The sequence below is a fragment of the Neophocaena asiaeorientalis genome, unplaced genomic scaffold (genome assembly GCF_003031525.2).
Source record: "Neophocaena asiaeorientalis asiaeorientalis breed wild unplaced genomic scaffold, Neophocaena_asiaeorientalis_V1.1 scaffold264, whole genome shotgun sequence".
NCBI classification, from domain to species: domain Eukaryota; kingdom Metazoa; phylum Chordata; class Mammalia; order Artiodactyla; family Phocoenidae; genus Neophocaena; species Neophocaena asiaeorientalis.
The window spans coordinates 2,317,741-2,344,483 of record NW_020185332.1 but is presented as its reverse complement, the minus strand read 5'-3'; the positions used below and the strand labels follow the sequence as shown (position 1 = coordinate 2,344,483).

The following is a 26,743-nucleotide window of genomic DNA, read 5'->3' as shown; positions in this document are numbered from 1 at the left end:
TGTCCCCTGCATTGGCAGGCGGATTCTTAACCACTCTGCCACCAGGGAAGCCCTATAATTTATTTTAATGCATTAGTGTACCAATCAGTAATTAACAAGTATTTTTTTTAGCATGAAGTATTAGACTATCTTCTTCAGATCTTATTCCTGCTCTCCAACACGTAGTCTCAGCTCATTATCACATGGTTTCACTCTTCCTTATGTGTACCAAGCTCATCCCAGATCCTCTTAAGAGTTACCAAAATCCTATTCTTTCTCTGATCTGTCACACTGCATGTCTATACCACAGTATGTGTAGCATATTTTTTTAGTAATGATTTGATACATATTCATTTCCCTCCCCCAAAATAGAATAAGATTTTCAGTTAAGTGAAAGTTTTGAATCTCTACTAGCACTTGGCACAGTGATGGAGTATAATAAGTAAGATATATTTGCTGGCTCATTGCATGAAAGCACTGTTTGAGGTACATTAATCTGACAGTAGTTTACTGGCTGGATTGACAGAAAGAATTAAAGACTGGAGTTAGGAGCATAATTCAAAGTCTGTTAGAATAATCTAGAGGTGAGTTAACGAGGACCTGGATTCTGATGGTTGTGGTTGGGGATGGGGAAGAAGATATTATTCAGAGAGAGTTCAAAGGCAGAATGTACAGGCCGTGGTGACTGGCTCGTATCCAGATGCCACAGAAAGCCAGCTCTGCTTCCTCCTTTTTCAGCCCATGATCCCTTTTCGTTATGCCCCAAATTCCCTGTTTCCTTTAGAGATCATCAGTTGCCTCTCTTCTGGGTCCCAAATTCTCGTAACTTAGGAGAATTCCAACTGGGCAAGTGGATCCCCACAAGGCAGAACTGACAGCAGTGGTAGAACTGGCTGGTCCCCAACTTTCTGTCTTCCAGAATGAAGATAGGAGCAGCTTAGTTAACATCTTTATAAAAGGGCAGAAGTAAAATAATGCTTGGGTTGTATCCCTTAAGTCAGCAGTTTTAAAACTTTTTAAACTCAGGACTCCTTTCCATCCTTAAAAATTATTAAGGACCTCTAAGAGCTTTTGTTTATATCTATTGATATTATAGTTATTGATATTTGCCCTAACAGAAATTATAACTGAGAACCTATTAAAAATAGAATAGACTTGAGGACATGGAGAGGGGGAAGGGTAAGCTGGGACGAAGTGAGAGAGTGACATGGACATATATACACTACCAAATGTAAAATAGATAGCTAGTGGGAAGCAGCTGCATAGCACAGGGAGATCAGCTTGGTGCTTTGTGACCACCTAGAACGGTGGGATAGGGAGGGTGGGAGGGAGGGAGACGCAAGAGGGAGGGAACATGGGGATATATGTATACGTATAGCTGATTCACTTTCTTATACAGCAGAAACTAACACAACATTGTAAAGCAATTATACTCCAATAAAGATGTTTAAAAAATACATATATTTATTAATCTATTTAAAAATAATAATAAACGTTTTACATGTTACCATATTTATGAAAATAACTACAGTTTCTAAAACAAAAATATTTAGTAAGAAGAGTAGCATTATTTTACATTTTTACAAATCTTTTTAGTGTTCGGCTTAATAGGAGACACTGGATTCTCATGTGTACTTCTATATCCAATTTGTCGAAATATCACGTCATGCCTCTGGAAAACTCTTATGTACACTCATGAGAGAATGAAAATAAAAAGCCAAATTTGTCTTAGTATTATTATGAAAACAGTTTTGACTTTGCAAAACCCCTTGAAACTGTCTTTGGGACTGCCAGACATCCCTGAACCATACTTTGAGAATCACTGCCTTAAGCAATGTTTTTTAGTTTCTCTGTCTAAGAGAGTCTTAAAGATGTATGTTTCATTTTATTGCCACGTCTAAGCGTTCTTGGCACCTATACTGAGACCCTCATTACCTGTTGGTAGAAATAACACACTTAAAAGAGGAATAAAAACAAGTCTTCAATTTTTAAAAATTTGTTTATTGGACATTGATCACATACACCCCACACTGCATTCAAAGCTCACTGACAAATTAGTTGTAGGGAGTTACCAAAAATGGTTTTGCCTGACTAACTGATTCCTTTGGCTAATACCTATAGAATTTTTCCCCATGGACTTTGTATTCCAAATATAACAGACTCTTAAGAGAATCGTGGAATTGATGCACGTGGAATGTATATGGCCGTGAAGTCAGATAAGAGGACCTATAGGGCCTGATGATAGACCTACGTTAGTATTGACTCCCTGATTTCCTCATCTAAAGTAGATTTATAAGAAGCAAGTTGGATGTGATACAGAGGTTGGGAATATGGAAATGACTACTACTGCAAAAGGTAGACATGTTAATGACAAAAATTGACTGCTGACAACCAGGTAGGAGACTGAAAAGCAAAACACAAAAGCTCAACAGAGAAGTCTGATCACAGTTAATAGAGTCATTAACCCTTAAGGCCTCGGTAACCTTTGAAAGGACATTCGTTTACCACACCACAGGAGAATCATATCTAGAATAATGCCCCTGAGTCATGAAGAAAAATTAAAATATCCTCTGTATATTGAGTCCTCAATTTATGAATGGCTTGTGTTCCAAAGTTAATTTTATTTTCGAAACATTTATTGGGCTTCCCTGGTGGCACAGTGGTTAAGAATCCGCCTGCCAACTCAGGGAACACGGGTTCAAGCCCTGGTCCGAGAAGATCCCACGTTCCGTGGAGCAACTAAGCCCATGTGCCACACCTACTGAGCCCTAGTGCCTAGAGCCCACGAGCCACAGCTACTGAAGCCCGAGCGCCTAGAGCCCGTGCTCTGCGACAAGAGAAGCCACTGCGATGAGAAGCCCACGCACCGCAACGAAGAGTAGCCTCCGCTCGCCACAACTAGAGAAAGCCCGCCCACAGCAACAAAGACCCAACGCAGCCAAAAATAAATTAAAAAAAATAAAAAGAAACACATTTGTTTATAGAAACAGATAAATAATTGTTATTTTGGGTTGCAGACAATCTGCTTTTTCAGTTTATCTATTCAACAAACAACCTTTGAGTGCTTAATGTCAATAGAAGTGTTTCAGTTAACTCTCATTTATAGCTTTGTTTCAGTGAAGGATACATTCTGAGGCCAAAGCCTGGGCATACATATACTGTTCCCCTCTGGCCTCCATTATTTGTCTTATAAGGTGCTACACTGTTGATATCAGGGGCCTGCAAATTACAGTCAAAGTACCAAATCCAGTCCACTGCCTGTTTTTGTAATTTCATTGGAACACAGCCATAACCCATTCATTTATGTATTGTCTGTGACTCTTTGTGCTACAAGGGTTGAGAAGTTACCACAGAGATTGTGTGGCCTGCAAAGGCTAAAATATTTACAGTGGGTTCCTTACGTTAAAAGTGTGTAAACCCCTGGTCTGCATGATCTGGGCTGCCCTCATCTCTGACCTCATCTCTTCCTACGCTTCCTCTCACTTACTCCACCATAGTCTCACTCCGCTTTGCATTTCCTGAGAACATGCCAAGCACATTCCCACTACAGCGCCTTTGTACCTGGTTTTTCCTCTGCCTCAAATATTCTTCCTTCTGGGCTTCCCTGGTGGCGCAGTGGTTGAGAGTCTGCCTGCCGATGCAGGGGACACGGGTTCGTGCCCCAGTCCGGGAGGATCCCACGTGCCGTGGAGCGGCTGGGCCCGTGAGCCATGGCCGCTGGGCCTGCACGTCCGGAGCCTGTGCTCCGCAACGGGAGAGGCCACAACAGTGAGAGGCCCGCGTACCGCAAAAAAAAAAAAAAAATTCTTCCTTCTAATTTCCTCATGGCTCACGCAGGTTTCTCTGCTTAAATGTCACCTGCTCAATAAGGCTTCTCTTGACTGCCCTTTATGAAATAGCAACATCCCATCCCTCACATTCTTTATTCATTTGCTCCTGCTTCGTTTGTCTCCATAGGGCTTACCACTGTCTGACATATATTTACTTGTTGTCTGTCTCCCACCACTTGAATATAAGTTGTATAAGAGCAGGAGCTGTCAATTTTGTGCATTGCTATATCCCAGATACTCTGAGCCAAAGTAGGTATTCATTTGTTGAAGGGAGGGAGGGAGGGAGAAAGGTATGATGGAGGGAGGGAGGGAAAGAGGGAAAGGGAGACTTGCATGCTAACCTGCCCTTTATTCGGGGGTAGTTGTCAGCATCAACCAGGATTGGCAGTTGGGACTGAAACAAGATTTAAAAGCAGCATATAGGTAAATACTGATGTTTCCATTTGAAAACTCAAAGCTACTGGCATATTCAGCCACATGTGACCTCTTGCCCCTAACCTATTTTTCAGTCCCATATGTTGAGAGCAAGCAGCTGGCCTTGTTTATCTTTGTTCTCCAGTACCTAGTCCAGCGTAGGCTCTTAATAAATATTTGCTCCCAGCCCAGAAATGGACCTTGGTATCTTCTTAGTTGTTTTTTATAACTTCAATACTTACCATAATGCCTGACAAATAATAGAGGCTCAGTAAATATTTGCTCCAGGAAGGAATAAGTTGAATGAATTCTTTGTCGGCTTAGGATAAAACGCTATTCTAGGTTATCTGTTGTTGTATAACAAATTATTCCCAAAATATAGCATTCTAAAACTTACAGTTTCTGGGGGTCAGCAATTCAAGAGTGGCTTAAGTAGCTGATTCTGTCTCAAGATTGCTCATGAAGTTGCAGTCAAAATGTCAACTGGGCTGCTATCATCTGAAAGCTTATTTGAGGATCACTTCCAAGTTGGCTCACTTACGTGTCTGTTAGCAGGAGGCCTCAGTCTCTGGCCTCATGCACCTCTCCATAGGGTAGGCTACTTCAGTGTCCTCATAACACAGCAGCTAACTTCCACAAGAGAAGTAATCCAAGAGGAAAAACTAGGAGGAACCCATGTTGCCTTTTATCACCTAGTCTGAGAAGGCTACTTTCACCACATTCTGTTTATTAGAACCAAGTTGCTAATTGTAACCCACAGTCAGGGTGAGGGGAATTAGGCCTCTCCATTTTGAGGGAAGAATATCGAAGAATCTGTGGACATATTTTAAAACTGCCGCAATCACCTTGATACTCTGAACTGAATAAAGAGAAATTACCCATTTACAAGAAGTGAGACAGGGTTTCAGAGATGGTATTCATCCTGCCACTTATTTGCCCTCTTCAATTATAATATTTTCCTTTCCTAAAAGAAAAAAAAATTAGCATTTTGTCCTACCAAAATTAACTACTATTTTTACCTTTTTTTTTTTGAATAGGTAACACATGTATATGGTGTAAAAATTCAACAGTAAAATGAATATACAATGAAAAACAAGTTTCCTTCCACTGAATTCCAGCCACCCAGTTTCCCTCCCTAGGGAAGACCACTAATACTAGTTTATTTATCCTTTCAGAGACCTTCTGTGCACTTATAAATAGATACTTATAAGGTTATATTTACACAGATGGTAGCATACTGTAATTACTGTTCTGTACCTTGTGCTTTTTTTCCATTTGCCTGTATATCTCAGAACTTGTTCCATATCAGTTTATTTATAGTTGTTTTTTTAACAGCTGCATAGTATTCCATCGTGTGGATATGCAGAAATGTATTTGATTGCTTCTTCATTGAAGGACATTTAGTTAGTTTCCCATCTTTTTCTATAATAAACACTGCTGTAGTAGGTACCTTGTTCATTTTGTACACTGAGAATATTTGTGGATAAATACCTTCAAGTGGATTTGTTGGGTCAAAGAGAATGTGCTTTTTGAAAGATAATGCCCGATTGCCACCAGAGGTTGGACCAGCTTTATACACCCACCAGCAATATATGAATTTCCTGTGCCCTCTCTAGGCATAGTAGCAGTAGAAACACTTAGAAGTGTTGCCAGTAAATAAAGAATTATTATATGTATTTTACACTTTATGCCCAACACAGTCCCCTGATACATGTTGATACCAAAAAGTTGTTCATTTTTGTTTGTTTGTTTTTGGGGTTTTTTAACTGAAGTATAGTTGATTTGCAATGTTGTGTTAGTTTCTGGTGTTAAAAAATTGTTGGTTAACCTCAGGGGAGATAGACTTTCTCTGTGGAAGTTTACTGAGTTGGTCACTATATTCCAGAGAGTTTTTTAACTCTTTGATAGAGTAGAATGCTACTGAGAGAGAACCTACTGCCTGCTGTAGATTGCTTTAACGTTTTATTTTTTTTTTTAGTTTATTCATTTATTTTTGGCTGTGTTGGGTCTTCGTTGGCTGCGTGCGGGCTTTCTCTAGTTGCTGTGAGCAGGGGCTACTCTTTGTTGCGGTGCTCGGGCTTCTCATTGCGGTGGCTTCTCTTGTGGAGTGCAGGCTCTAGGTGCACAGGCTTCAGCAGTTGTGGCACGAGGGCTCAGTAGTTGTGGCTCACGGGCTCTAGAGCACAGGCTCAGTAGTTGTGGCACACGGGCTTAGTTGCTCCACGGCATGTGGGATCTTCCTGGACCAGGGGTCGAACCCGTGTCCCCTGCATTGGCAGGTGGATTCTCAACCACTGTGCCACCAGGGAAGTCCCTGCTTTAATGTTTTATTGAAGTATAACATAAATAAAATGAACAAATACTAAGTACATGGTTTGATGAATTTTTATATATGTATATAACTGTGTGACTACTACCTACATCCAGAACTAGAACATTACCAGTACCCCTAGAAGATTCTCTCATGCCCTCTGCAGTCAATACCACCCCAAAAGGTAACCACTGTTCTGATTTGTATCATTATAGATGAGTTTTCCTACCTTGAAATGTGATCACATGGTATGTACTCTTGTTTGGCTTCTTTCACTTAACATTATGTCTGTGAGATTCATCCATTTTGTAATGTATAGCAGTAGTTCATTCTTCAGAGCATTATAATATTACATTATGAATATACCACAATTTATCCATTCTACTTTTTACAGACATTTGAGTTGTTTCTGGTTTGGGACTATTATGAGTGAAGCTGCTATAAACATTCTTTTACATGTCTTTTGTTGGATGTAAGTTCTTGTTTCTGAGAATTGCTGGGTCATAGGGTAGATGTATGTTTAGCTTTAGAAGATCTGCTTAGAAATACGTGAGTTTGGTAGAAACAAAATAGTTTTCCAGAGTGCTTTTACCAATTTATACTCCCACTCAGATAAAAATTTTTTCTACCAGGTAAACAATATCTGAAATGACATGCCTTATATTTCATGCCTTGTATGTTGTTTAACTTAAGTCTTTGATCATTGTTAAAACTCCATGGGAAATAGCATTTTATTAGTCACTTATACTTTTAAGTGCTTGAGTTTCATGGCCTTTCATAGAATCACAGAATTCTAGAGGTCTAGTCCAACAAAGGAGGATAAAGTAGCTTGCCCAGAATCATACAGCAGGTTACTGACTCAGTTGGGCAAAGTAGATGCCTATTCAACTCACAAAATAAACTATATTACTGTATTCAAACACTAGTAAGAGTCCCATTATGTATAAGCCCCATTATGTATAAGAATGGAACTACTTGGAAATTTTTCTTTAATTGACTTAAAACAAATAAAACTGCCAAATATTTCTCCAGCAGAGATGGGTTTATTCAGGATAGGCAGAGAATTGCAATTTGGGGTCTGCAACCATGGTAAGCCACATGCAAGTCCCTACATGGCAAGGGAAGGAAAACACTTTTATAGATGGGAAGGGGAAGCTGGGAGTGCTAAAGTATAAACAAAGAAACCACGGTTGAGTCCTTGCCAGGAAAGAAGAGGAGTCATTCTTCTTCCTGTTGGGCTCTGCTGTTATCACAGGGCATGAGAGCTCCTTCTTCTGGTCTCCCAGCTCTATTTAATTGAGGTTTCTGTTTATTTATTTTTTACATTTCCCCCTTTTAATCAAGATCTTTCTCTGAAAACGTCACTGACCAAAAGTTAGTTTTTCTAGTTTCAGCAGCTTTTTGTCCCTCAGTGCCAGGAAGGACCTTTCCTAGGTGTAATGTCTCAAGGCAGAGGAAAAGTGCACAGTTTGGAAACCTATTGAGGTCACGTTCGAGTGAAAAGGGAGGGTAGAAGGCAGAATTCTCAAGCACTTTTTATCTGAAGTCCGTATGTTATCAAGATCATAAACATTTGAGATCATCTGAAGTGTTATATCATCATCAGAGGTTTGGCAACAAACTTCCAACAGGGCTGGTCTAGATATGTTCGGAAAGGTGTCTCATCAGATGTTGCTGCTTCTCTTCTGGGAAATCTTCACTTTCAGGTAACCCAGATAATGTGCAGGTCCAGTCAGGGTTTGGTGCTTTCGTTACTTGTATCACATGACTCGCCAAGAATCTGTTTCTTGGAGTTTGGTGGTGCAAGGGTTGGCTAGCAGTACCCGATAGGGGCCTTTCCAGTGGGGTATAAGAGAATTCTTTCCCAATAGATGAAATCTCCAGGTTACAAGGTGTGATGCTTAAGGTCTTCGTCTCCCAAGGGTATACTGTGAAAAGACTGCTTTACCAAAGCATGATTATTTTTTTTTTAACATCTTTTTTGGAGTATAACTGCTTTACAGTGTTGTTAGTTTCTGCTGTATAACAAAGTGAATCAGCTATATGCATACGTATATCCCCATATCCCCTCCCTCTGCGTCTCCCTCCCACCCTCCTTATCTCACCCCTCTAGGTGGTTGCAAAGCACCGAGCTGATCTCCCTGTGCTATGCGGCTGCTTCCCACTAGCTATCTATTTTACATTTGGTAGTGTATATATGTCAATGCTACTCTCTCACTTCGTCCCAGCTTACCCTTCCCCCTCCCCTTGTCCTCAAGTCCATTCTCTACGTCTGTGTCTTTATTCCTGTCCTTCCCCTAGGTTAATCAGAACCTTTTTTTTTTTTTAGATTCCATATATATTTATTAGTGTACGGTATTTGTTTTTCTCTTCCTGACTTACTTCACTCTGTATGACAGACTCTAGGTCCATCCGCCTCACTACGAACAACTCAATTTCATTTCTTTTTATGGCTGAGTAATATTCCATTGTATATATGTGCCACATCTACTTTATCCATTCATCTCCTGATGGACACTTAGGTGCTTCCATGTCCTGGCTATTGTAAATAGTGCTGCAATGAACATTGTGGTACATGACTCTTCTTGAATTATGGTTTTCTCAAGGTATATGCCCAATAGTGGGATTGCTGGGTCATATGGTAGTTCTGTTTTTAGTTTTTCAAGGAACTTCCGTACTGTTCTCCATAGTGGCTGAAAGCATGGTTATTTTTAATAGAAGCAGTTAGGCCTTTGCAGTATTAGAGTATCTCTCCTTTTATCACTTGTGGGTCAAAAGAAGCAGAAGCCAAGTGCATTGGACATCTTATGACTATCTCAAAGGGGAGAGTTTATGAGTTCTAAAAGGAGTGGATCTGAGATTTGGAAGGACCAACAGCAATGCTTTTGGCCAAGGTATTTGGAGGGCCTCTACCAGTTTTGCCAATTCAGTCTTAAAAACACGGTTGGTGTGTTCCACAAGGAAACCAGAGGATTGAGGGTGGTAAGCACAGTGAAACTTGTAAAACTGGATAAACAGCACAGACTCGTTGAAGTACCTGGCCAGTAAAATGGGTTCCTCGATCACTGTAAAGTTTGAGAGGAGTTCCCCAGGTAGGGTTAATCTTTTCCAAAAAGACCTTAGCCACAGAAGAGGCAGTAGCCTGTCTGCAAGAGAAGGCTTCATTTCATTGTAAAAACATACAGACCGTGACTAAAATATATTCACATCCATGAGATGGAGGAAGTTGTATGACATCCATTTGCCAAACCTCAAATTAATCAGTTTAGTAGCATTTTAAAAATTTTATTTATTTGGCTGCATCGGGTCTTCGTTGCGGCATGCGGGATCTAGTTGTGGCATGCAGGTTTTCTCTTCTCTAGTTGCGGCATGGGCTCCAGAGCGCTTGGGCTCTGTAGCTGTAGTGCGTGGGCTCTGTAGTTGTGGTATGCAGGCTCAGTAGTTGTGGCACGTGGGCTTTGTTGCCCTGCGGCATGTGGGATCTTAGTTCCCCAACCAGGGATTGAACCAGTGTCCCCTGCATTGGAAGGCAGATTCTCTACCACCGGACCGCCAGGGAAGTCCCAAATTAAGCAGTTTAAAATGTCCAGGAGCAGTACAAACAGGCTTCTCTGGGTTGTACTTTGGACAAGTGGGACAAGTGAGGTAGTCACTTTTTGTAGCTTTCTTAATGTTTCCCCACTCATATTGATTCATGAATGCTATCATTTTGTCAGTACACCAGTAGTTTAATGCATGGACAGTGGTGGGGAGTGGGAATTTTAGAGTCCTCTATAAGACTGGGTTGTTATTTGGTCCAAACCAGAGCTTTCTCTTTTTATCAAACCAAAAATGGTTGAATTTCCAACCTTGCTTTTCCTTTTCTGAGGCCAACTGTTGGGCTTCTCTAGCCGGTTTCTCTAAGTCATCACTTGGGGAAATATCCCTTTGAGCCATGACAGAGATTTGGCTGCTTTCGTTTGGCGTTGAGTGTGATGAGAATTCAGGAGAACTTCTACTGCGTCAAGTATAAAAATGGCTAAAGGGCATCCCATAGTGATTTTCTTGGTTGCTTTAACTAAAATGGCAGCGGCTGTAATGGCTCTAAGGCAAGGACGGGAGGTGTTCCCATGCCACAGAGTCCAGTTACTGGCTATAATATCCTGTGGGTTGTTGGTGGTCCCTTGTTTTTGGGTAAGTACCCCAAGGGCATTCCCTTCCTTTTCATAAACAAAGAAGGAAAAGGGGAGTTTGATAATTGTGATGCCCAAGAGCAGGTGGATTCATAAAACTCCCCTTTAAGGCCTTAAAGGCCGTGTTGTCCAGTTCTTCCCATAAACTTGGGTCAGGATTGTTACTGTTGAGTAAGACATACAGAGGTTTGGCCATAGAGAGAAATTTAGAATCCAATTTAAGCAATAACCAGTAGCTCAAGAATACCTCTCAGCACCTAGTTTTGGGTTTGGGGAAACTTAGGACAACATGAAGTCTATCTGGATCTGATTGTAGCCCTTATTTTGAGATCAGATGCTCTAAATATTGAAACTAGGTTTGGGCAAACTGCAGTTTTTCTTTGGTGATCTTGTGTCCCTTTAAGCCTAAATGTTGTTTGTTTTTTAATTTTATTGAAGTATAGTTGATTTACGGTGTTGTCTTTAATTTCTGTTGTACAACAAAGTGACTCAGTTATGCATATATATATTCTTTTCCATTGTGGTTTTTCACAGGATATTGAATATAGTTCCCTGTGCTATACAGTAGGACCTTGTTGTTTATCCATCCTATATATAATAGTTTTAAACCTGAAAGTTTTAGCAAGTGGTTGCTGTCTTCCTGTGAAGAGAAAAGGAGAGCAAAGAAGCAAATCATCTACATACTGCAACAAAGTAGAACCCCTGAACTTTATATCATCCAGATCAGCCTTCAGGGTTGGTGAGAAATGAAGGGCTCTCAATAAAGCCCTTGAGACATTACTGTCCTGGTGAATTGTTTTTCTTCCCAAATGAAGGCAAACAGGTGTTGGCTAGCTTCATCAACTGGAATACTAAAGAGTGAACCCATAAATCAGTTACAGTAAAGAATTTACTTCTGATAGGAATAGATGTTAGTAACCTATGAGAGTTAGGAACAACAAGATATTGAGGGATAACAATGTTTTTGTTTGTTTGTTTTTGGCCGTGCCACGCAGCTTACGGGATCTTACTTCCCCAGCCAGGGATTGAACTTGGGCCACAACAGTGAAAGTGCCAAATCCTAACCACTGGACCACCAGGGAACTCCCAACAGTGTTGTTTTTTTTGCTCAGAGGTCCTGGGCCTCCACCCTTGGCCCTTAGGTTTTCTCACTGGGAAAATGGAAGTGTTACAGGGCTAGTACAAGGGGTTCTAAAGAGGCCTCAAGCCTTGTAATCTTCTATTATGGGCTTTGTGCCTTGAAGGGCTGCTTTACTTTATATGATATTGATTAATTCCGGGAAGAGGTTTTGAGGAATCTATGTGAAACTTGATGGGAGATGCAGTATTAATTTTGCCAATATCAGTTGGAGATTTTGCCCATAAGGAAGGTGGTAGCTGATTCAATAGGGGCAAATGATCAGTGTTTCCAGAATCAGCTCTAGAACAAAAAAAAAGATATCAAAGGATCATTTAATTCACCTGGCTGGTTACTTTGATGACTACTGTCAAATTCTAGAATTAACTCCTCCTTTTGGGAGAAAGAAATTTTGGCGTGATAATTCTCTAAGAAGTCTCGACCTAATAAATGGGTAGGGACACAGAAACTAAGGAGAAAAGGGTGTATGTATCTGAAAGGGCCTAAACAAAAGGGAATTGGTCAGAGATAGGAACCTTTTGAGGTTCATTAGAGATCCCCACTATTTGAACTGGGGTATTTTGGAGGTTTTTTTGGCCACGTCTCGTGGCATGTGGGATCTTAGTTCCCTGACCAGGGATCGAACCCGGAGCCCCCTGCATTGGAAGCGTGGAGTCTTAACCACTGGACTGCCAGGGCAGTCCTGGAATGTTTTAATATTCCCAGGCAGGGGCTGCTTTATATTAGTTGGGTTGAGCACTGAGAGTTTAGCTCCAGCATCATTTAGGACTCGAAGAGATCCATTCCCAATCTGGAGAAATGTTTCTCCAAGTTGATTAAGAGGGAGAATTGGGAAAGTCCCTGGTAGCTCCTCAGAGCCCCATAATTGGGAGTTGGGAGGATGTTGGAAAGGCTGGTTAGAGAGCTGGAGATGCCTAAAGGACTTAAATTTGTAGCAGTCTCTTTTCCAATGTCCTGGCTCTTTGCAATAATAGCAGAAACTAGGAGGGTTTGGGTTTTGTTTAGGAGCCTTCATTTGCTGGATTTGAAGATTAAGAATTTTGGTAGTCTCCGATTTAAGTGACTCATCTAGAGTGCAAGAGAGCTGGTTTGTCAGATTAATTAAGTCTAGGATGGACATAGTTTCCCATTCCATCCTGGTCTTTTTTACTAGATGGGAAAGATCCCAGTTCAGCCCATTAATAAAAATAGAGTTAAAAACTACCAGGTAGAATCAGCACATGAAGGAAGACCAGAATTTTTTTTTTAATCTGAAGTCGATTATAATAGTTATGAACAGTTTCATCAGATTTTTGTATGCAAGCCTGAAGTTTGTTCCAATCAACAGGCTTTGGAAAATTGCTTGATGAAGTTGCTTAGCCATATCTCTAACCTGATCATGTAGTAAGTTAGTGGGCTGGTCTCCCAGTTGTAATTCTAGAGACATTTCAGGATTTTCCCAATTAGCAGTTTTCATCAAATGCTGTGCCTGGCCTTCACGGAACTAGATCCCACACGCATGCCACGACTAAGAGTTCACATGTAGCAACTAAGGAGCCCATGAGGGTGGGATAGGAAGGGTGGGAGGGAGGCTCAAGAGGGAGGGGATGTGGGGATATATGTATACTTATATCTGATTCACTTTGTTGTACAACAGAAACTAACACAACATTGTAAAGCAATTATACTCCAATAAAGATATTAAAAAAGAAGAGCCCACGAGCCACAACTGAGACCTGGTGCAACCAAGTAAAAATCAATCAATCAATCAATTAATCAATAAAAGTTTAACAAATAAACACCTCAGAAAATCTGTGAGGATCTTCAGTTACTTTGGGAAAATATTTGACAATGGCTCACAGTTCAATATAAGAGAATATAAAAAATTAAGGGTTTAACCTCTGGATCCTCAGAAAGCTTAATTTTTTTTTTTTTTAGGATTTTTTTTAGGTTTTTTTTTGGCTGCATTGGCTCTTCATCGTTGCACGCAGGCTTTCTCTAGTTGTGGCGAGCGGGGGTTACTCTTGGTTGCGGTGCACAGGCTTCTCATTGCAGTGTCTTCTCTTGTGGAGCATGGGCTCTAGGTGCGTGTGCTTCAGTAGTTGTAGCACGCAGGCTCAGTAGTTGTGACTCACAGGCTCAGTAGTTGTGGCACACAGGCTTAGTTGCTCCGTGGCATGTGGGATCTTCCCAGACCAGGGCTCGAACCCGTGTCCCCTGCATTGGCCAGCGGATTCTTAACTACTGTGCCACCAGGGAAGCCCAGAAGGCTTAATTTTTAAGGGACAGGTTCTAACAAGTTGAGAGGAAAAGGGAGCTGGGAGAGTTTCAGAGAGGGAGTAAGTTCTGGGAGAGAATTTGTATGAGGGAATTGAGGGTAAAGAGGAGGCATAGGCAGTATAGAAGGAAGGATTGAAATGGTGCTGGAGGCAGAGTCTGGCCACAAGAAGCCAAGGGAGAGAAAGGTGGTGCCAGAGGTGGAGCCTGAGACAAAGAAGCCAAGAAGAAGAGCCTGAGACTTCAGGAGCCATTTTATCTTTCTTTAATCATTTATTTGCCTCAGTTAATCTTAAAATCTTATTTTGCAAAGAAGCAGTTTTAGGTTCCTGATAATGTTTGGAAGCCTTAAAATGCCAGTTGAAATAGGCATACCATTCAGCTCTATTTCTGAGCTATTGTAGTCCAGTTCAGTTTTAAGGAAATTAAGTTTGGGGATTTTAAAAGTTCCCCAAAATGGCCATTGAGGGCTTCCCTGGTGGCGCAGTGGTTGAGAGCCCGCCTGCCGATGCAGGGGACACGAGTTCGTGCCCCGGTCCGGGAAGATCCCACATGCCGCGGAGCAGCTGGGCCCGTGAGCCATGGCCGCTGAGCCTGCGCGTCCGGAGCCTGTGCTCCACGACGGGAGAGGCCACAACAGTGAGAGGCCCGCGTACCGCAAAAAAAAAAAAAGGCCATTGATATTCTAAATTGCCTTTGGACAGGTTGGTCCATTTAGTTAGAAATGTGCGTGAGGAAGGACCACAGCTTTTAAACATAAAATTGGCCAAAGTCCCAGGGTGTGGGGGCCACAGATAACTGGGATCCCATTTCTCAGAGGCTTTCCTCTAGAGTAAAAGAACAATTTCCAAACAGCTCGAAAAACTTACAGTTCGAACAGCTCAATTCAAACAGCCTGCAAGCTAACACCAGCCATTTCTTCATACACAAAGAGGGCATGAGCTTGGATCCAGGAGAAAGACCCTCCAAATTCCACGGTCAGCAAGAAAAGCAGTGGGCTCAATTATGGGTACCTCACCTGTTTGCTCACGAGTCCTGGAGTCTTCAGGGGTCTCTTCTGGTCCCCGTATGGGCCACCAAAATGTTGACCTAAATCAAATAGATGACCAGACATTTCTCCAGCAAAGATGGGCTTATTTGAGATCAGCAGAGAATTGCAATTCAGCGTCTGCAACCATGGTGAGCCACATGCAAGTTCCTGCACAGCAAGGGAAGAACACTTTTATAGAGGGGAAAGGGAAATTGGGAACACTATAGTAAACAGAGTCCATAGCTTCTCATTGGCTGAGTCCTTGCCAGGAAGGAAGAGGAGTCTTTCTTCCTCCTGTTTGGGCTCTGCTACCATCACAGGGCATGAGAGCTCCTTCTTGTGGTCCCTCAACACTATTTAATTGAGGTGTCTGTTTATCAGTTTTTTATACCTTACTTGAACAGAGTTTCTGGAGAGAAACAAGGAGCATTCATTCATTCAACATATATTTATTGAGCATCTACTATATGCCAAAAATGTTTCTAGTTCTTATAGATACAGCAGTCCAAAAAAACTGACAAAAATCTTGCTCTTCATAGAGCTTACATTCTAATAGGACTTAACAGACAATAAGCAAGATGAATAAATAAAATTTCTGCTATGTTACATACTGATAAATATTATGGGGAGGAAGGTAGGAAAGGGAACTAGAAAGTATATAAGTGGGGAGTGCGAATGAGGGATGGCCTCACTGAGATGACTTTTGAGAAAATATTTGAAAGAAATGAAGGGAAAGTACCTTTGAGAATATGGGGGATGGGGGGAAGGGATGTTACTGATAGATGGAATGGCAAGTTCAAGGCCCTAAGATGAGAACATGCCTCTTGTGTTCAAGGAACAAGTAGCTCACATGCCAGAACGGAGTGTGAGGGGCAGAGTAGTAGATGATGTTGATCAGAGAGGTAATGAGGGCCGAGATCACATGAATCCTTTAAGATCACAATAAGAATTTTGCCCTTTAATCTGGGTGAAATGGAAAGAAGCCTTTGGAAGGTTTTGAGTAGAGGAATGATAAGATATGACTTGGATTTTAACAGGATCTCTCTGGCTCCTGTGTTGAGAATGGGTCAGAGAGGGATAGGATGGCGGTTGCAATAATTAGAGGAGTACCTGGAGCCAGAGAAGTGGAGATAGTGAGATATGATCAAAATCTGGATATATTTTGAAGGTTGAGCCAACAAGATTTGCTGACTGTCGGATGTGGGGTGGTGTGAGAGTAAGAGAGGAGTCAAGCAGAACTCCCAAGGTTTTTGACCTGAACACCTGAAAGGATGGAAATGCCATTACCTGAAATAGGGAAAACTCAGAGCCAAGTTGTTATTGGGAGCAGGGGGCAAGGGAGTGGTCAAGGGACAGGTGGGTATCAGGAGCTCAGTTTGGGTCATGTTAAGTTTGAAATCTCTTTTGAGACATCAAATGGAAATGTCAAATTTGCAATTAGATATATGAATCTGGAGTTCAGGGAAAAGGTAGGTGCTGGAGGTAGAAGTTTGAGTCATTAGTTAGAGATGAAGAAGTAACAGCAAAAGGTGCTGAGAAGGAGCGAGCAGAACAATGAGAAGAAAATCAGGCCTGTGTGGTGTCCTTGTCCTGGAAGCCAAATGAAGGAAGTGTTTTCAAGAAGGAAAGTGGAAGCTCGGAAGCAAGGAAGCACATGGCATACAAGAAGGAAAGTGGTCAACTGAGCATTAGTTTATTAGATCCCTGAGAGAAAGCATGTACTAAGTGGAAATGGTAAAAATGAGGGCTCTGGAGGTCAAATTTACTCTTTCCACTATTGTGCTTGTATCAGTCTTGACTGCATGACTGTTTTTTTTTTCAATATTTATTTATTTGGCTGCATCGGGTCTTAGTCACGGCACGCAGGTTCTTTTTTATTTTTTTAATGTTTATTTATTTTCTTATTAGTCATCCATTTTATACACATCAGTGTATACATGTCAATCCCAATCGCCCAATTCATCACACCCCCACCCCCACCCCCAGCCGCTTTCCCGCCTTGGTGTCCATACGTTTGTTCTCTACTTCTGTGTCTCAATTTCTCCTCTGCAAATCGGTTCATCTGTACCATTTTCTAGGTTCCACATATATGGGTACGCAGGTTCTTCGTTGCAGCACGTGGGCTTCTCATTGTGGCAGCAGAGTGCATGGGCTTAGTGGTTGCAGCATGCGGGCTCTCTTAGTTGTGGCCCACAGGCTGTAGAGCACGTGGGCTCAATAGTTGTGGTGCGTGGGCTTAGCTGCCCCACTGCACGTGGGATCTTAGTTCCCCATCCAGGGGTCAAACTCGCGTCCCCTGCATTGGAAGGCAGATTCTTACCACTGGACCACCAGGGAAGTCCCTGCACAACTGTTTTGAATTGTCCTTGAAACAAAGCAGTGCTGCTTTGGGATTGGGTTTTGTCTTAACACTGCACTCCTCCTGTTACCTGGGGGAACCTGATTGCTGCCTCATACCTAAGTCATTTCCCCTTTACCGTGTTCTGGTGTTGATCGCCTTTAAGAAGGGAGAATACTTAACTCAGCACTCTAAAATTTAGTAATGTTTAATGAGATTATGTCTGTGATGCCCTTGGTAAATATGAAAATAACCACCTAGAGAAACACAAAGCACTACTTTTACTACTACTTTTAGCATGTTATTATTTTTATTATCTTCAAACATGCCAACCCTTTCCTTATTTTGTGAACACTTATTCAAAATAGAAAGCTTTCTAAAATGAAAACTAACTTTTCTCTTTCTCTTCAGCCTACTTGCTGCCTTAAAGCTAGCCCTTAATAGAGAAACTAGGTCTGTTAAGTGTTATTTTCTGCTTTTTCCTTCCTGTCTTCTTAATCTCCCAGCTGTCTCAACTCAGAACCTTGTAGGAAGAGAGTTATACTTCAGAAAACTGTTTGCTTTGACATTTGAACAAGCCTCCATTTTGTTTTTCCATATTAGAATTTTTCCTCTTCCCCTCTCCCATTTCCAGCACTCTGAACTGTCATCTTTTCAGCTCATTCATTATTGTTAACGTTTGCAGATTATACCAGAGGAGGGAGACAGATTTATAAACACGTGTTCCTACCCAGCTGTTTCAAGAGTAGGAATAACATTCCTCTTCGAATTGTATACCTGCTGTCTATATACAGCTATGCTCATCTGCCCTTGTAAATGAGGTGCCTACTTCTAAGTCTTACCTTGTCTAGAAATAAATGTACCCTGTTCCTATTCAAATTGGTTATACAGTAATCAGAGCAGCCCATCACTGGGAGGAGACATCCATGTGAATTCACTTTGCTAACAGCCAGAGAGAATTTAGCCCAATTGCTTTCTTAGGAGGTTTGTCATTTCCCTTAAGATGCCAGGGCTCTAGAAAGGGATAGAAGTCCTGTCCTCTTTCCCCCTGGATGCCTCCCTACAGTCCTTTATGTATCTTTTATGTAAGATGAAGATAAGGGGACATATTAAGGAAGTTGTGTAAAAAGAATCAGAACCCATTAAGAGATAGCTGTGTAATGCCTTGAAGATCTGACCACTCATCAATAATGAGTAATGAGTGAATTACTTAACCTCTCTGGGCTTCCATTTCCTTATTTACAAAGTAGCTTTTTTTTAAAAATGTATTTATTTATTTATTTTTGGCTGCATTGGGTCTTAGTTGTGGCATGCAGGCTCTTAGTTTGTGGCATGCAGGATCCAGTTCCCTGACCAGGGATCGAACCTGGGCCCCCTGCATTGCGAGCGCTAAGGCTTAACCACTGGACCACCAGGGAAGTCCCAGAGCAAGGATTTGGACTAAGGTTTTCTGACTGCAAGTTCAGTGATCTTTAGACAGCATTCTACATCAAAGAAGAATATAGTTGAGTTATTACAGATAGGCCCTGGGAGTGCTTAATCAAATAGTATTTTATTAGTCTATGACCAAAGACAAACAAAAGACTAATTCTGGAACCTTTTAAGTTGTTTTTTTTTCCTTTTCTGCTCAGTTCTTTTTTTTTTTTTTTTTCCATATTTTATTTTTGGCTGTGTTGGGTCTTCGTTGCTGCACACGGGCTTTCTCCAGTTGTGGCAGGAAGGGGCCACTCTTCATTGTGGTGCATGGGTTTCTCATTGCAGTGGTTTCTCTCGTTGCGGAGCATGGGCTGTAGGCGCGTGGGCTTCAGTAGTTTTGGCTCGCAGGCTCAGCAGTTGTGGCACAGAGGCCTAGTTGCTCTGCGGCATGTGGGATCCACCCAGACCAGGGCTCGAACCCGTGTCCCTTGCATTGGCAGGCAGATTCTTAACCACGTCGCCACCAGGGAAGTCCAAATTCTAGAGTCTTATTCTCTAGATACATTACATAGAAAATGTGCCTTTGGGCACATTAAATTACTGTATTCAAACTTTCAACACATCCCTTTTGTTCTGAACACATAGCAAGAAGTAAAATATATAAAGTGAAAATCAGAGAACATGTTTGGGCTCACAAACAAAATAATCTTATCCATGGACCAAAAACAGAAGAGATGCAAGTCACTGAGTGAGGCTGAAACTGTGGGCCTGCTGGCCTCCAGGTGAACAGTGCCTGAGAGGTGAGTTCCTGGTACTGAAAACATCTATAGAGATAGTTCATAAATAGAGAGAACTTGAGGCCAGGGGAGTAGGATGCCACCCCCCCAACCAGTCTCGTGGAAGGAGACTTTTAAAAAGTTAATTGAACTTAGCAACAAAAAGAAATGAACTACTTACTGATACATGCAACAACATGGTGAATCTCAAAAGCATTATGTTAAGTAAGTGAAAGAAGCCAGATGTGGAAGACTACAAGCTGTCTGATTCATTTTATATGAAATTCTGGAAAAGGCAAAGCTATAGGAATATAAACCAGATTAGTCATTGTCTGGGGCTGGGGATGGTGAAATGAGATTGATTGCACAAGGGCTGAGTACTTTTTGACTAATGGAAATGTTCTATAAATTGATCATGGTAGTAATTATACAACTGTAAATATTAATCACACTCATCAAATTATATATTTTAAAATGAATGGATGTTATTGTATATAAATTATAACTATAAAGCAGATTTTTCTTAAAGGGTATATAGGTATAGGGCTTCACAACAGAGTGACAAGTGGCAAGTTAGTTGCATGGCAAATTGTGTAGATTCAGACAAAGGTGAAGAATTGGAGCAACTAATGAAATCAATCTACTGTATTAGGTTTGATTATAATAGAACCTACCTGTTGTTGGAGCTTTAAAAAAAATTGCCCTTGATAAAGAATTTGTTACTTAAAAAAGAAAAAAAGTTAATTGAGTGGAGGAGGAGGGAAGCCTAAGGAGTTGTGAAGAAGCTGCCTTCTGGTTCAATGATTAGAACTGTGATATCTTCTAATGGCTCAGGCCATTAGAAGACCTCTTCAGACTAGGTCCTTAGGGGGCTAGATGGAAGAAATTGCAAAACTATTAAACAGAGAAGGGGGGAAATTAGTAACAAAAACATCTCTTTCAAAAAAGAGACTGCAAACCAAAATTATATATAATAGAAATCTAATGCTAAGAAAGATAACCACCAAAAATTAACCAGGACTTCCATTTTCAGGAAGATGGAATAGACATACCTTTCCTGATTTCTCCCACCAAATACAACTAAAACACCTTTACATTATATATATATATGTATATATATATATATATATAATATATAGAAATATCCAACAGAGGACTAGTATCTGAATACATAAAGAACTCTCAAAGCTCAACAGTAGAAAACAATCCAGTCAGAAAATGAGCTAAAATATGAACAGATATTTCACCAAAGAGGATATACAGATGGCAGATAAGCACATGAAAAAGATGTTTAACATCATTAGCATGAGGGAAATGCAAATTAAAAATCACAATATGAGATATTACTATACAACTATTAGAATGGCTAAGATTAAAAAGAGAGAGAGGGGACTTCCTTGGTGGTGCAGTGGTTAAGAATCCGCCTGCCAATGCAGGGGACATGGGTTCGATCTGTGGTCTGGGAAGATCCCATATTGCGGCGGAGCAACTAAGCCCATGAGCCACAACTATTGAGCCCATCCACCTAGAGCCCGTGCTCCGCAACAAGAGAAGCCACAAAATGAGAAGCCCGCTCACCGCAACGAAGACTAGCCCCCACTCACTACAACTAGAGAAAGCCCGCGTGCAGCAACAAAGACCCAGCACAGCCAAAAATAAATAAATATTTTTTTAAAAGTTAAAAAAAAAAAAACTAAATGCAGCTACAATATGAACCAGTAAATGCATTCTTGGGTATTTATTTGGGAGAGATGAAAAACTTAAGTTCAGGGGACTTCCTTTGTGATCCACTGGTGAAGACTTCACGCTTCCACTTCAGGGGGTGGAGGTTTGATCCCTGATCAGGGAACTAAGATCCCACATGCCATGCTGTGCAACACAGCCAAAACAAAACCAATAAATAAATAAACAAATTTATTTTTAAAAAACAAAAGAACTTAAGTTCACACAAAAACCTGTACACAAATGTGTATAGCAGCTTATTCATAATAGCCAAATACTGGAAACAACCCAGATGTCCTTCAGCAGGTGAGTGGTAGGACAAACTATGGTATCTCCATACCAAACCACCAATAAAAAGGACTATTATAAACTTTTTTTATAGTTTATAGACCGGGGCACGAACCTGTGTCCCCTGCATCGGCAGGCGGACTCTCAACCACCGCGCCACCAGGGAAGCCCAGGACTAAACTATTGATACATACAACAACCTGGATAAATCTCCAGAGAACTATATGCTGGTAGAAAAAAAAAAACAGTCCCAGAAGGTTATATACTATATGATTCCATTTATATAACATTTTTGAAATAACAAAATTATAGAAATGAGAAATAGATTACTAGTTGCCAGGAATTGAGGAGGGGTGGGGATGGGAGGGAAATGAGTGTAGCTAGGAAAGGACAACATGAGGTACCCTTGTGTTGATGGAAATATTTTGTGTCTTCATTATATCAATGGCAGAATCTCAGTTGGGATATTATACTATAGTTTTGTTGCAAAATGTTACCATTAAAGGGCATGTAAGATCTGTTCATTATTTCTTACAACTGTATGTGAATCTATAATTATCTGAAAAATTTTTAATTAGTTTTAAAAATTTAACCATCAGGAATTGAATGCACACCTAATGAAATTAACATATGGTACAAAGACTGTAATAAGTACGTTTAGAATTCTTAAAGAGAAACAGAAAAATAAACTCTTTTAAAAATAAAACTATGAAAAAAATAAAACTGTGAACCAAACAGCCAGTAATTAAATAATGTCATGTATATATGAAAAATTAACCAGTTTAAAATTTTGGAAATGAGAAAAAGTCATTTAAATATAATTATATATTATAGTCATTGAAATTTTTTAAAAACCTCAATACAGGGCTTCCCTGGTGGCACAGTGGTTGAGAGTCCGCCTGCCGATGCAGGGGACACGGGTTCGTGTCCCGGTCCAGGAGGATCCCACATGCCGCAGAGCGGCTAGGCCTGTGAGCCATGGCCGCTGAGCCTGTGCGTCCGGAGCCTACGCTCCGCAACGGGAGAGGTCACATCAGTGAGAGGCCCGCGTACCGCAAAAAAAAAAAAAAACCTCAATACATTGGATAAATTCTAGGCTGCATGTAGTCAAAGAAAAGATTATAAATTGGAAGAATCAAGCACAAAGAAAAAATATATGAGAGATCAACGTGAGTCCTAGAAAAAAAAAAGAATGGCAGAAAGACAGTAAATTAATATACAACAGGTAATGACTTTCCTGAATTAGAGAAATTCTAATTAGAAACTTAACTAGGTAGGTTGTACACTCCAAGTACTGTATACCAAACAGATAAATAAAAGTAAATTCAGGGAGACTTCCCCGGTGGCACAGTGGTTAAGAATCCGCTTGGCAATGCAGGGGACACGGGTTCCACCTCTGGTCCAGGAACATCCCACATGCCGCGGAGCAACTAAGCCCGTGCGCCACAACTACTGAGCCTGCGCTTTAGAGCCCACGAGCCACAACTACTGAAGCCCGCACGCCTAGAGCCCGTGCTCCGCAACAAGAGAAGCCACTGCAATAAGAAGCCTGCAACGAAGAGCAGCCCCCACTCATCGCAACTAGAGAAAGCCCTCATGCAGCAACGAAGACCCAACACAGCCAAAAATAAATAATTTATTTATTTTTTAAAAAAAGAGTAAATTCAGTATTCTGGTTAAATATGGTAGGTTGAAAGTACATGTTTACCTCCTACCTTCCCCCTAAAACCCATTCAAATGTCAGTAAAGGGATTTTGTTTTTAAGATATATAAACTCACAAGGTAAAGAAGACAGACAGGTATAAATCAGTAAAACTTGGGACACTAGAAAGCAGATGTACAATGCTGATTTAAGAGACCTGAAAAAACAGAAGCTTGGTTGTTTCTTTGTTTACCTGAGGTTGGGAGGAAGGAGAGCCAAGAATAAGGAGTTTGCACCACAGATTTCTAGAAATATTCAGAAATTGGAAATATCAGTACCTTTGAACACAGGGAATATGGGGTGAAGCTGAAAACAGAAGACTGGCTGAAGGTCTAGAGAAGAAGCGAAGGCTGTGCATTATTATCCCCATCCTACACAGCCCCTCTGCCATTACAGAAAACTGATGTTCACTCTTCGGAGAGTTTCAACCAGAACAGGGACACTGGGCATAGAGGAAGGCAGGGTGCTGTACCAAGGACCAAGTGAAAATCCATATAACATAGAGAAACTGGCAGGCAGGTAAGAAATTAAAGAGTTCTTCTCTGGGGGAATCTGACAAGTCCTGGAAAGGAGGAAAAATCTCTAGCAGTATACATGGCTTAATGGAAAGGTCCACACATAGTGCTTCCAGTCCAATTTTTATTACTTTTCATTTAAATATGAACAAGATCCAAAGATCACCAGACTTTTTGAGGAAAACCTGAAAAACAAGAGAATGTAGGACAAAACAAACAAAAAAAGGAGTTAGAGGGAAAAAACTACTGAGAGAGCAAAAGACTATTGAGAGAAAAAAATATATAATGAAATATCTTCAGAGATAAAATACTGTATCCCATGAAACAAGGATACTTTTTTTAATTAAAAATGGTGAAAATGACAATTTCAGTATGTAGCCTAGAAGATGAAGGAAATCCCTTATTCAACCAGAAGACAAAGAAATGGGAAATAGGCTAGAAAGATAAGAGGATTAGTCTAGAAGGTCCAAATAGGAGTTCCATTAAGCAAGAACGAGTGGCAAGTATAATTGATAAGAAGATAGAAAATTAATAAGGATATAGAAGATTTGAAAAACATCAATCAACTTGATCTATCATTTATAGACTACCCAACAACTGCAGAGTATACATTTTGAAATATTCTTTTCAGGTGCACATGGGATGTTCTTCAAGATAGACCATATTTTATACCATAAATTAATTCTCAATAAATTTAAAAGAATTGAAATCATATATAGTATGTTTTCTAATCACAATAGAATTATATTAGAAATCAGGAACAAAAAGATAGTTGGAAAATTCCCAGGTATTTGAAAATTTGACAACACTCTTCTAAATAAATCCAGAATCAGAAAAAAGCCAGGGAAACTAAATGTTTTGACCTGAATGATAATGAAAACATATCAAAACTTGTGGACTGCAACTAAAGTGGGCTATGAGGGAAATTTATACTTTAAATGCTTATATTAGAAAAAAAGATCTAAAACAGGGGTTGGTGAACCTTTTCTGTAAAGGGCCAAATAGTAAATATTTTAGGCTTTGAGGGCCATATAGCCTCTATTACACATACTCAACTCTGTCTGCCTTGAGGCGTGAAATTGGGCATAGGCAATGGGCAAATGAATAAATGTGGCTATATTCCAATAAAACTTTATTTCTGAGCAGTATTTGAATTTCATATAATTTCACATGACAAAATATTATTCTCCTTTTCATTTTTTTCTACCACTAAAAATGTAAAAATCATTCTTAGCTTGTTAAAGATACTTATAAAATATTTCATGGTAGAATGTTTATGACCTTGTGATTAGACATAAAAAGCACAAACAATAAAGGAAAAGCTGGGCTTCCCTGGTGGCGCAGTGGTTGAGAGTCCGCCTGCCGTTGCAGGGGACACGGCTTCGTGCCCCGGTCCGGGAAGATCCCACATGCCACGGAGCGGCTAGGCCCATGAGCCATGGCCGCTGAGCCTGTGCGTCCAGAGCCTGTGCTCCGCAACAGGAGAGGCCACAACAGTGAGAGGCCCGCGTACCGCAAAAAAAATAAATAAAGGAAAAGCTTAATATATTTGACTTCATTCAATGTAAAACTAACCAAAAATAATTTAGAATTAAGGCAAAAAAAAAAAAATTTAAAAGTCCATGTCAGGGAATTCCCTGGAGTTCCAGTGGTTAGGACTCTGTGCTCTCACTGCCTAGGGCCAGATTCAATCCCTAGTCGGGGAATTAAGATCCCACAAGCTGTGCGGCGCCTCCAAAAAAAAAAAAAAAAGTCTATGTCAGACATTTTATACCATATTAAATTCCAGGTGGATCAAAGATTAAAATATTAAAAAATCAAGCCATAAAAATACTAGAAGAAACCATAAGAGAAAAAACTATTAATAAAGTGATGGAATGGGGAAAGCCTTTTGAAATATGATAAAAATTCTGAAGCCATAAAAGATTGATAAATGTAACAACCTAAAAGTAATTTCTGCATAGCATTAACCACCGTTGCAAATGACAAACTGAGGGAAATATCTGATTTGTAGTACAGTCAAAAGGCTTACTGTGGTATATAAACAGTCACAAATAAGAAAAAGACTATAATTCAGTAGAAAAATGAGAAAAGGATATGAACAGACAGTTCATTAGAAGGTAAATACAAATGTCTCATAATGGTATCTTGTAATGAAATGCTATACAAACTCATAATAAGAAACATGACATTAAAACTACATAAAACACCATTTTTCTCCAGTCAGATTGGCAAAACCAGAAAGTTTGAGAATACTATGTTGCCACAGGGAAGGGACAACAGGTGTTCTCATGAACTACTGGTGGGTTTATAAATTAGTACATCCTCTCTGAGGGCAAATTGGCAGTATTTATGAAAAATCCAAATACAAATGCTCTGTGATTAGCAGTTTTACTTATAGGAATTTATCTTACAGATATATTCTGTGATATGTAAGATAAGACATTTGTACTAGGTTATTTATTCAGCGTTATTTGTAACAGCAGAAGAATGAAGCAACCTAAATGTTCATCAACAGGGGACTGGATAAATAAATGTTGGTACGGTTTGAAATCATTCATATGCAGCCATTGAAAAGAATGAAGTAGTTCTATGTTTACTCGTGGAATGATCCAAAATATATGGTTATGTGGAAAATGTGCGGAACATTGGTGTACATTGCTACCATTTGAGGAAGAATGTATAAACATATTTGCTTATAAATATATAAAATACCTCTGGAGGAGTACATGGAGATATCCATGGGTGTTTCTGAGTATGGGACCTGCAAAGCTGAAGAACAGTGACAGGAGGGACACTTCATTTTATGTTGGGGTTTGTCTGCATTTTTTTTTTTTTTTTTTTTTTTCTTTTTAA

The 26,743-nt window shown here is 40.3% G+C and overlaps 1 protein-coding gene across 4 annotated transcripts in view; it reads left to right on the top strand.

Annotated features, from left to right (window-relative positions):
• Positions 1-26,743, top strand: part of ZNF609 (zinc finger protein 609) — a 208,588-nt gene that overhangs the window by 169,716 nt on the left and 12,129 nt on the right. The window lies entirely within an intron of this gene.